The sequence below is a fragment of the Nomascus leucogenys genome, chromosome X (genome assembly GCF_006542625.1).
Source record: "Nomascus leucogenys isolate Asia chromosome X, Asia_NLE_v1, whole genome shotgun sequence".
Classification (NCBI taxonomy): domain Eukaryota; kingdom Metazoa; phylum Chordata; class Mammalia; order Primates; family Hylobatidae; genus Nomascus; species Nomascus leucogenys.
The window spans coordinates 43,366,583-43,377,516 of NC_044406.1; the positions used below are offsets into that span (position 1 = coordinate 43,366,583).

Consider the following 10,934-nt stretch of genomic DNA (forward strand, 5'->3'; position numbering starts at 1 on the left):
CTTGAAAGGTCCACTGGAAACCTTGCCAGGTAAAAGCAAATTGGTTTTGTGATTATTTGGACAGTAGAATGCAGAAAAAGGTATTAGCCAAACCTAACACAGCATGATGTGTACCCAGGACAGACACGATGTGGTTGACTACCTGAGTAATTTAAGAAACTGCAGCTTGTATGGCCAGGGTTACCTTGTTCAATTTCTGGTAACCCGCAGTCATCAGCCAGGCCTGGTCAGGTTTGCATGCAGGCCAGATGGAACCGATAATCTTGCTTTGAGTTGGTCGGATAATATGTACCTTTTAAGTTCCTCAATAGCTGCACTTGTTACAGCATGCCCCTCAGGCAATTTGTATTGTTTAGCGTTGACAACCTACCTGGGGCTAGAGGATTGTACGGGTTTCCATTTTGACCTCTCCTGAGAATACCTGTACTATACCCACCTTTAATCTGAATTCTTCCACTGAGGTTTACAGTCTTTCCTAACAGAATATCCATGCCTAAAATATTTTATGGAATAGAGGAAATAAGCACCATATAGGGGGCAGAGGACACTTTCCCCAAACCGAGATGTATTAAAGTCCTTTTTACTGGGATCATTTGTCCCCCATAACCATCAATGGCAGACCATTGATCAAAGTGTCTTTCTGAATGTGTCCATGGATTAAAGTACATTCCGTCCCTAGTAAGGCAATAGTCTTATTTCTCAAGACCAGTAAGTGATGGGCTCAATATGGGGCCTCTGATCGCCCTCTATTGCTCAAACATGGGATTAACCTCGGCCCTAGTAATTTCGGAGCCCGGGTGGGACCCACCCTGACAGGCTGGGGCATTACAAGAAGGGGTCTAGTCTTCCTTTTCTGCAGGAGGTGCAGAAAGGAAGCAACGAAATTGCTGTTCAGGCGGTAGTTCCCTCTATGTGGCTGCTAATACAGTGTTAGGTTGTTTGTCTATTTTTTATTGGGGTGTTTCTGCTCCCAATAAATCATGCCACATTTACTTACATGTGCCTCTTATCTATCCCTTTTCCTTTTTTTTCCTCCTTCTTTCTGTGGGATTCTCCTTTTCCCTTTTGCTAACCCTCGTCGGGTTCCCAAGCTTACCCTGTCCCTGGTTTGCTTGGTTTTTTCCAAATTTGCAATGGCTTGTCCCACATCAGATACATCTTGTTCCACTCCAGGCCTCAACAAAGACAGAAAAGGGCCCTGCCATTCTCTTCATGCATGCTGTAGCAATTTATTTTTCACCCTGGCAGTAAAAACTGCTATATCAGTTCCTGTGAAAACCCAGGTATAGATGGCTTGCCTCATTCCTAATTCCCAGAGAAGCCCCAGGGCCTCTTTGATTGACCACCAGCAGGTTGTCCCTCCTGGTAAATCTTTTTCATTAGGCCAAGCCTCTCTCATAGCTAGAATAATCCATTCCATAAGGCTATTCTTCCTGGGTTATGAAAGCATTGCTGCAGGACCAGGTGGGTGATGGTGTTAATCATTTTTCTCTGCTTGATTCCCAGCTAAAGAAAAACCCTGTGTCCCACAATTGGACCATCTAAGAGGTCAGTGGTTCCTTAGGTGGTTGTTTAAATGGTCTTTGCAATCTTTAAGAGTTCTGTAGCAGTGAGATAGTGATAGTAAGAGTGATATACACTGATAGTGAGATTCCCCTGGATTGGTCAACTCCCATTTTGCTGGAGTTGTTCAGCTTTCACTTTCCTGTGCACGAGGGGCGAGCTTGCCAATGATCTTCGTTCCCCTCTTCAGCTATGACTTCTATGTCATCGAAATATTCCTCTCCACAACATTCCCAGGGATTCCAAATTTTCACATCCCAATCGGGCTTAGTTATGACAGCTTTAATTTCTGGTCATTTCCATTTCATTCCCCCTAGGCGGACCAATCTATCTACATGCTAAGGTTTTAATTTTTGTTCTCTTGGTCGTCAATTTTCTTCATTATGTTGGATGCAAGGAGAGAAGTCAAAAGCCACGTGTCTTTTTCTCATTGCAATTCCTTCCCTAGCCATTTAATTTTCGCCTCTGCTGATAGCTGGGCCTCCAATGCCAAATGAACAGCCCAGAGAAGTGGCCAGCCCACTGGATAGGTTATCCACCATCCTTCCCTATCGCAGTGCACTATATGGCTTTCAGTTAATAACTCCTTTTGAGTTTTCTGGATGTCCCATTACTCATGCAGAGGTCCACAAGCATCTAACAGAGGTGTCACACCACCCCACATAGATGTTGCTGGCCACCCTGGAGTTTCACGCACAGATGCTTCATTCCCCTTACCCATTTCTTTTTTTTTTTTCATATCAGATGAATAATGTGCTGATGTCATAACAAGGTTCGAGAAAGGCACATCTCACATAAGCACATGAACACCCAATCATCATGCTTAGGAACTACTAAAGGATCAATTTCTTAGTTCTTCAGCTCCTGCCTGGCTCAGCAAATGTTCCACAGTAGCTGGTATGTGCAAACCCACCCCTAAAGGCCAAAGGAACTGAAAGGCAGAAGAATAAGGCTGACAAACCCAGTTCTCAGAAAGGAATATTTAATAGGCACTTAAGAATGCAAGCCATCTCAGGGAGCTCTAAGAGGGTGGAACCCCGCACCCTCCCATCAGAAAGTATTCTTTCTATAGCATGCTTTTAGAGTAAAGACATGTCCAGCCAGTCTGGTCTTAGACTTGCTTGCCAAAACTCTGGAAAACCGGGGAGGCCGGGCACAGTGGCTCACACCTGTAATCCCAACACTTTGGGAGGCCGAGGCGGGCAAATCACTTGAGGTCAAGAGTTTGAGACCAGCCTGGCCAACATGGTGAAACCCTGTCTCTACTAAAAATGCAAAAATTCACCAGGTGTGGGTGGCAGGCACCTGTAATCCCAGCTACTCTGGAGGCTGAGGCAGGAGAATTGCTTGAACCCGTGAGGCGGAGGTTGCAGTGAGCCAAGATTGCACCACTGCACTCCAGCCTGGGTGACAGAGTGAGACTCTGGAAGAGAAAGAAAGAGAGAAAGAGAGAAAGAAGAAAGAGAGAAAGAAAGAGAGAAAGAAAGAGAGAAAGAGAGAAAGAAAGAGAGAGAAAGGAAAGAAAAGAAACAAGAAAAAAGAAAAGAAAAGAGAAAGAAAGAAAACTGGGCAGGTTAAATAAGCTTATTATTAAGGTTGTCTATATACTGCAGGAACTGTTTAAAAACCTTGCTGCAGAACACTTCGGTATGCAGGAGTCAAACATTGATCATGATGGTAGATTTGCTTCAAGATGGCACTGTTTTTGCCATAAACTGGTTGTTTTCTTGCAGGTATATGGAACACACTTTATCTTTTTAAACCCTAAATTAAATTAATGAAACTCCTCAATTTCTGGGTGATCCCACAACCATGCGCTCAGGTGAATTCCCCCACCCTCTTCAATACATTATACCCAGGAAATCTAAGAAGCACGGTCAGGCCTTTGGATACATTTACTGCAGAAGGGAACCGGAGCATGGAATCATGGGAATCCACCTCCCAGGGCCCAACACTTTCATCCTGAGCTTGCACATGAAACAATAATGAACGAGATTTTTACCTAAAGGGGATGGGTAGGAACATGGTGGAAAGGAGGGGATGGGAAGTAGGGATGAGCAGGGAGGAACACTTTTATTCTTTTGGTGTAGTTTTGCCTCTTTTAGAAGCATAGCAATGTTTCACATATTCCAAAAATAGATATAGAAAAGTGAGGAAGTGGGTGAAAAAATAAATACATTAAAATAAACTAGGCTTGGGGGGGACCCAAAATGGAACATAAATAGAAACAAAGGAACCTAAGCATATTACAAATGAATAACATAACCACGCTAATGGGCATGAGGAAGAAAATAGCTAATCTGAGTAACTTTGGGAAACAGTTATTTTGACTGGATACTATAAGACAAAAAGCAAAAATGACTGTATGCAAATATTGTACTTTTTTATTTTTATTTTTTAAATAGAGATGGAGTCTCCCTATGTTGCCCAGGCTAATCTCGAACTCCTGTGCTCAAGTGGTCCTCCCACCTCAGCCTCCCAAAGTGCTCGGATTACAGGCATGAGCCACCATGCCCAGCCAAATTTTGTAATTTAGTTAGTGATTTTTTTTTTAACACAGGGGTATGGTTAGGAATTCTGAGACTACTTTATGTGTATATGAGGATTGAGCAAATGAGTAAAATAGAGACAATGAGAGCCAAGTTTCTCACTGTCTGACAAAGGCATTACAAATCTGGAAAGGAGGTAGGGCTAGAATAATCCTAAGACCTTGGACTGGAATCAGAGATGTCAGTATGAACCCAAGGTACATTCTGCAAAACAACCTGCCTATGTCCTTCAAAAAAGGCCAATGTCATAAAAGATGAAGAAAGGACAGATTAAGGGAGACTGAAGAGATGAGACAGGTAAATGCAAAGCAGAATCTGGACTGGATCCAGGAACAGAAAAAAAGTTGCCTTTTGCTGTAAAGAGCATTATTGGGACTATTGGCACATTTTGAAAAGGTTTTGTGTTTGTTTTGTTTTTGTTTTTTGAGACAGAGTTTCACTCTTGTCACCCAGGCTGGAGAGCAATGGCATGATCTCAGCTCACTGCAATCTCTCTGCTTCCCGGGTTCAAGCGATTCTCCTGTCTCAGCCTCCCAAGCAGCTGGGATCACAGGCACCCACCACCACACCCAGCTAATTTTTGCATTTTTAGTAGAGATGGGATTTCACCATGTTGGCCAGGCTGGTCTCCAACTCCTGACCTCAAGTGATCCACCCGCCTCAGCCTCCCAAGGTGTTGGGATTACAGGCACAAGCCACTGCACCCGGCCTGAAAAGGTTTAAAGATTAGATAATTGTGCTGTATCAATGTTAATTTCTTGACTGATTATTATATTGTGGTTATATAAGGCAATGTCCTGTTTTCTCTGTTTTTCTTTATCAAAAACACACTAGTATTTAGGGACATTTATTGTTTCTGTTTGTTTGTTTGTTTTTTGAGACAGAGTCTCATTCTGTTGCCCAGACTGGAGTACAGAGGTGTGATCTCGGCTTACTGCATCCTCCACCTCCCAGGTTCAAGCAATCCCCCCACCTCAGCCTCCTGAGTAGCTGGGACCACAGGTGTGTGCCACCACACCTGGCTAATTTTTTGTATTTTTGGTAGAGATGGGATTTTGCCATGTTGCCCAGGCTGGTCTCGAACTCCTTGGTTCAAGTGATCATCCTGCCTTGACCTCCCAAAGTGCTGCAATTACAGGCCTAAGCCACCTTGCCAGGCTGACATTTATTGGGGAACCTGCCCCGATATTCATGTAGGTTCTTTTCTATTTTCCTTAAGTGTCGGCCAGCTTGAGAAATAAAGGGATAGAGTACGAAAGAGAGAAATTTTAAAGCTGGGCATCCGGGGGAGACATCACATGTTGGTAGGTTCCGTGATGCCCCACAAGCCGTAAAACCAGCAAGTTTTTATTAGGGAATTTCAAAAGGGGAGGGAGTATACGAATAGGATGTGGGTCACAGACATCAAGTACTTTACAAGGTAATAGAATATCACAAGGCAAGTGGAGGCAGGGCGAGATCACAGGACCACAGGACTGAGGCAAAATTAAAATTGCTAATGAAGTTTCGGGCACCATAGTCATTGATAACATCTTATCAGGAGACAGGGTTTTGAGAGCAACCGGTCTGACCAAAATTATTATGTGGGAATTTCCTCTTCCTAATAAGCCTGGGAGTGCTATGGGAGACTGGGGTCTATTTCACCCCTGCAGTCTCGACCATAAAAGACAGGCGCACTTGGGGGGGCCATTCATAGGCCTATACCTCCAGGCGCATATTCTGTTTCTCAGGGATGTTCCTTGCTGAGAAAAAGAATTCAGCCATATTTCTCCCATTTGCTTTTGAAAGAAGAGAAATATGGCTCTGTTCCATCCAGCTCACCGGCAGTCAGAGTTTAAGGTTATCTCTCTTATTCCCTGAACAATTGCTGTTATCCTGTTCTTTTTTCAAGGTGCCCAGATTTCATATTGCTCAAACACACATGCTGTACAATTTGTGCAGTTAGTGCAATTATCACATGGTCCTGAGGTGACATACATCCTCCTCAGCTGACAGGATTAAGAGATTAAAGTAAAGACAGGCATAGGAAATCACAAGGGTATTGATTGGGGAAGTGATAAGTGTCCATGAAATCTTTACAATTTATGTTTAGAGATTGCAGTAAAGACAGGCATAAGAAATTATAAAAGTATTAATTTGGGGAACTAATAAATGTCCACGAAATCTTCACAATTCACGTTCTTCTGCCATGGCTTCAGCCAATCCCTCCATTTGTGGTCCCTGACTTCCCACAACAGACATTTATATTTAAATGATTCAGAAAAAAATATGTATATATATATATATATATATAAATATGCACACATATATGTACATATATATTATAGATATGTAAAGAAAATGGGATAAAATAATCACATTTGGAGAATCTGGATGAATGGTATATGAGAGTTCTTTGTACTATTTTTGCAACTTTTTCTGTAAGTTTGAAATTATTTCCAAATAAAGCAATAAAATAAATGCAGAGTATTGGGCCTCATCCTTGACTTACTGGATCAGAAGCTCCAGGTCTACAGTCCAGGAGTATGCATGAAAGGCATTACTTACTGCATCAAAAATTTTTGTAAAGATTATTTTATTTTTTATTATTATTATTTTTACATTTTTTGTAGAGATAGGATCTTGCTAGGTTGCCCAGGCTGGTCTCCAATTCCTGGGCTCACGCTATCCTCCTGCCCTGGGCTCTCAAACAGCTGGAATTATAGGCCTGAGCCACTGTGCTCTGCCTAAACATTTTATTTTTAAAAATTTCTGTGGACATGTCTAGAGAGAAGCATCAAAAAATTATTCAGAAGGGCTTTGATCATCATGAAAATTCTTAACTTCCAGGGGTCCTGTCATACATAGTTTCCCACATATTTGAGAGAAATCTTAAAGATGTACATGGCTACTGTATTAGTCTGCTCAGGTTGCCATAATAAAATACCATAGACTAGATGACTTAAACAATAGAAATTTATTTTCTCCAGTTCTGGAGGCTGGAAAGTCCAAGATTGAGGTTCCAGAAAGGTTTGGTTTCTGGTGAAGTCTCTCTTTCTGGCTTGCCGATGGCTGCCTTCATGCTGTGTCGTCACATGGCGGAGAATCTCTTGGGTCTCTTACACTTGTCTCCAATCAGGATTCCACCTTCTGACATCATTAACTTTAATCATCTTCTTATAGGCCGTATCTCCCATGCAGTCATGTAGGGTGTTAGGTTTTCAACATACAAATTTTGAGGGAACACAATTCAGTACACAGCAGCTACTGTATAACACTGATGAAGTCTAGACATGATTGTGGCTTTAGTTAGGGCTACACAGCAGATTACGTGTCCTCTCTTCTCCACACTGAATCTAGGCCTTGGGTCACATTTCTGCCATCTATGGCCTTCCGATCTGAGCCTTGATCTTGGTCCTTTGTTAATTCTTCCACTTTCACGGCCACTCAGGCCTGACCTTGCGCCTGGTTCTCTGTTCAGTTTTCTTTCTTTTTTTTTTTGAGATAGAGTTCCACTCTGTCGCCCAGGCTGGAGTGCAGTGGTGTGATCTCGGCTCACTGCAACATCCCCCTCCCGGTTTCAAGTGATTCTTATGCCTCAGCCTCCTGAGTACCTAGGATTATAGGCATGTGCCACCAGGCCTAGCTAATTTTTGTATTTTTAATAGAGATGGGGTTTCACAATGTTGGCCAGGCTGATCTCGAACTCCTGACCTCAAGTGATCTGCCTCAGCCTCCCAAAGTGTTGGGATTATAGGCGTGAGCCACTGTGCCCGGCCTGTTCAGTTTTCTCTTTATGCCTACTTCTGTTAATGCTTCCGCCCCTAATGCCCCACTTGTTGGGGTGTCTAACTCTGTTAACTATTTCATCATCAACTCATTTCTAGCATGAAAACCAAACCTGACTTCTTTTTATTTTTCCTCCATCAATGCCTCTTCTGATATGTGAATTAAATCCAGGTTTCTTAACACCATTAGCTTTCCCACTCTGATTTATACATTAAACCTAGAGCTCAGTTATAGATTTTAGCATTAATGTTCCCATTTTTTGACAATGAATCTGGCTGGCTGTTAAATTTTTTTTTTTTAGGGGTCTTGCTCTGTCACCCAGGCTGAAGTGCAGTAGCACAATCATAGCCCACTGCAGCCTTGAACTCCTGGGCTCAAGCAATTCTCCTTCCTCAGCTTCTGGAGTAGCTGAGATTACAGGCATGTACCACTGCACCCAGCTAATTATTCTTTTATTTGTAGAGATGGGTTCTTGCTATGTTGCCCAGGTTGGTCTTGAACTCCTGGGCTCAGGTGATCCTCCTGCTTCAGCCTCCCAAAGTGCTGGGATTACAGGTGTGAGCCACAGCACCCAGCCCTGTTAAGTCTTTAATCATCAACGACCCTCAGATTTTTTGTTTTGTTTTGTTTTGTTTTGTTTTTTGAGACGGAGTCTCGCTCTGTCACCAGATGGGAGTGCAGTGGCACGATCTCGGCTCACTGCAACCTCTGCCTCCCAGATTCAAGCAATTCTCCTGCCTCAGCCTCCCGAGTAGCTGGGACTACAGGAGCACACCACCATGCCCAGCTAATTTTTATGTTTTTAGTAGAAACGGGATTTCAGCGTGTTGGCCAGGATGGTCCCGATCTCTTGACCTTGTCATCCGCCCACCTTGGCCTTCCAAAGTATTGGGATTACAGGCATGAGCCACCGCACTCAGCCGACCCTCGGTTTTAACCTCAAACCTGTTAATTATTCCACCATCAATGTGTCTATATTGTAGATCTTAAACCTGGGCCTCTGTTAACATTTTTTCTAACCACCAGTGCTACTGGGGCTTTGATCCAGGGCTCAGGATCTCTGTTGAGATTCCATCAATTTCCTTTGAAATTTGAACTTTGACTTTGAATTTCCTTTAACTTTGAACTCAAGCCCTTGAGGCAATTCTGACATAACAGCCTGGACCCCTCATCCTATGTGAATTTAAATCTGATTCAAACCATTGATCGTTTTCTCTTGTTAATACCCTATGCTTCAGTCAAATCTTCCACCCCCATTGGCCCTCTGGTTTGACTTAAACATTGGGCATTGTGGTAGACAGATTAATAGTCCCCCAAAGATATCCCTCTCCCAACCCCTAGAACCTGTGAATATGTTACCTTACATGGCAAAAGGAACTTTGCAGATGTGATTAAGAATTTTAAGATGAGATTTTCCTGGATTATCTAGATGGGCCCAATGTAATCAAGGGTCCTTATAAGAGGGAGGGAACACTTTGGGAGGCTGAGTTGGGAGGATTGCTTGAGGCCAGGAGTTGGAGTCCCGCCTGGGCAACCCAGCAAGACCCTGTCTCTACCAAAAGTTAAAAAATGGCCAGGCGTGGTGGTTCACGCCTGGAATCCCAGCACTTTGGGAGGCTGAGGCGGGCGGGTCACGAGGTCAGGAGATCAAGACCATCCTGGCTAACATGGTGAAACCCCATCTCTACTAAAAATACAAAAAATTAGCCGGGCATTGAGGCAGGCGCCTGTAGTCCCAGCTACTCGGGAGGCTGAGGCAGGAGAATGGCGCGAACCCAGGAGGCAGAGCTTAGAGCTGAGATTGTGCCACTGCACTCCAGCCTGGGCAACAGAGCGAGACTCTGTCTAAAAAAAAAAAAGAAAAGTTAAAAAATTAGCTGGGCGTGGTGACACGTGCCTGTAGTCCTAGCTACTCCAGAGGCGGAGGTGAGAGGATCTCTTGAACCCCGAAGTTAAAGGTTACAGTGTCTGATCACGCCACAGCACTCCAGCCTGGGTGACAGAGCAAAATCCTGTCTGTCTCTATCTCTCTCTCTGTCTCTCTCTGTCTGTCTCTCTCTCTCTCTCTCTCTCTCTCTCTCTATATATATATATATATATATATATATAAAACAGGGAAGGAGATGGGTTTGAGTTAGAGAAGGAGATGTGATGATGGAAGCAGGTTACTGTCAGAGAGCGATGTGAAGATGCTACACTGTCAGCTTTGAAGATGGAGAGGAAGGGACCACGAGACAAGGAATACAGGTGGCTTCTAGCAGAAGCTAGATAAAGCAAATAAATGGAGTTTCTCCTAGAGCCTCTGTAGGGAGTGCCCAGTGAAACCCATATCATATTTCTGACCTGTAGGATTGTAAGATAATAAATTTGTGCTGTTTTGAGCAAGTAAGTCTGTGATGATTTTCTATAGCAGCAATAGGAAATGAATAGAGGCATCTTTGAAATATTCCACCATTGATGCCCATCTGGTCTATACTCAAACCATGTCCTTCTTAACTCTTCCACCATCCCTATCCCTCTGACCTCACCTCAAACCCCAGCTGTTGTTAGCAATTCCACCATCAGAGTCTCTTATCTGTGCTCTCCAACCTGGGCTTCTATTAACTCTTCCAACCTAAATCAACTCTTAATTTTACCTTGAACTGGGGAATCTGTTATCCATTCCACTATTAACGGGTTTGGATCTAGAGAGAGAATTCAGGCCTTTGAGGGTGGAAAATTAATAATCCTGGGTCTATGTATTAAGCTTGAGGTTCTGTTCACTTTTCCATCACCAGGGCAATTTACATGTGAATCTTTTTGCATGTCTGTTAACTGTTTCCCCATTACTGCCCCTCAGTTCTTGCTCACTGCAACCTCCGCCTCCCAGGTTCTAGTGATTCTCATGCCTCAGCCACCCAAGCAGCTGGAATTACAGGCATGCACCACCACGTCTTGGTAATTTTTGTATTTTTAGTAGAGACAGGGTTTCGCCATGTTGGCCATGCTGAGTCCTGGCTTCAAGTGATCTGCCCGCCTCGACCTCCCAAAATGCTGGGATTACAGGAGTGAGCC

The 10,934-nt window shown here is 43.5% G+C and overlaps 1 non-coding gene across 1 annotated transcript; it reads right to left on the reverse strand.

The window, feature by feature from the left end:
• Positions 1–2,301: 2,301 nt before the first annotated feature.
• LOC115833467 lies at positions 2,302–2,405 on the reverse strand. The gene has a single exon (XR_004028898.1). It is a non-coding gene; the product is annotated as a small nucleolar RNA U13 (small nucleolar RNA).
• Positions 2,406–10,934: the final 8,529 nt, after the last annotated feature.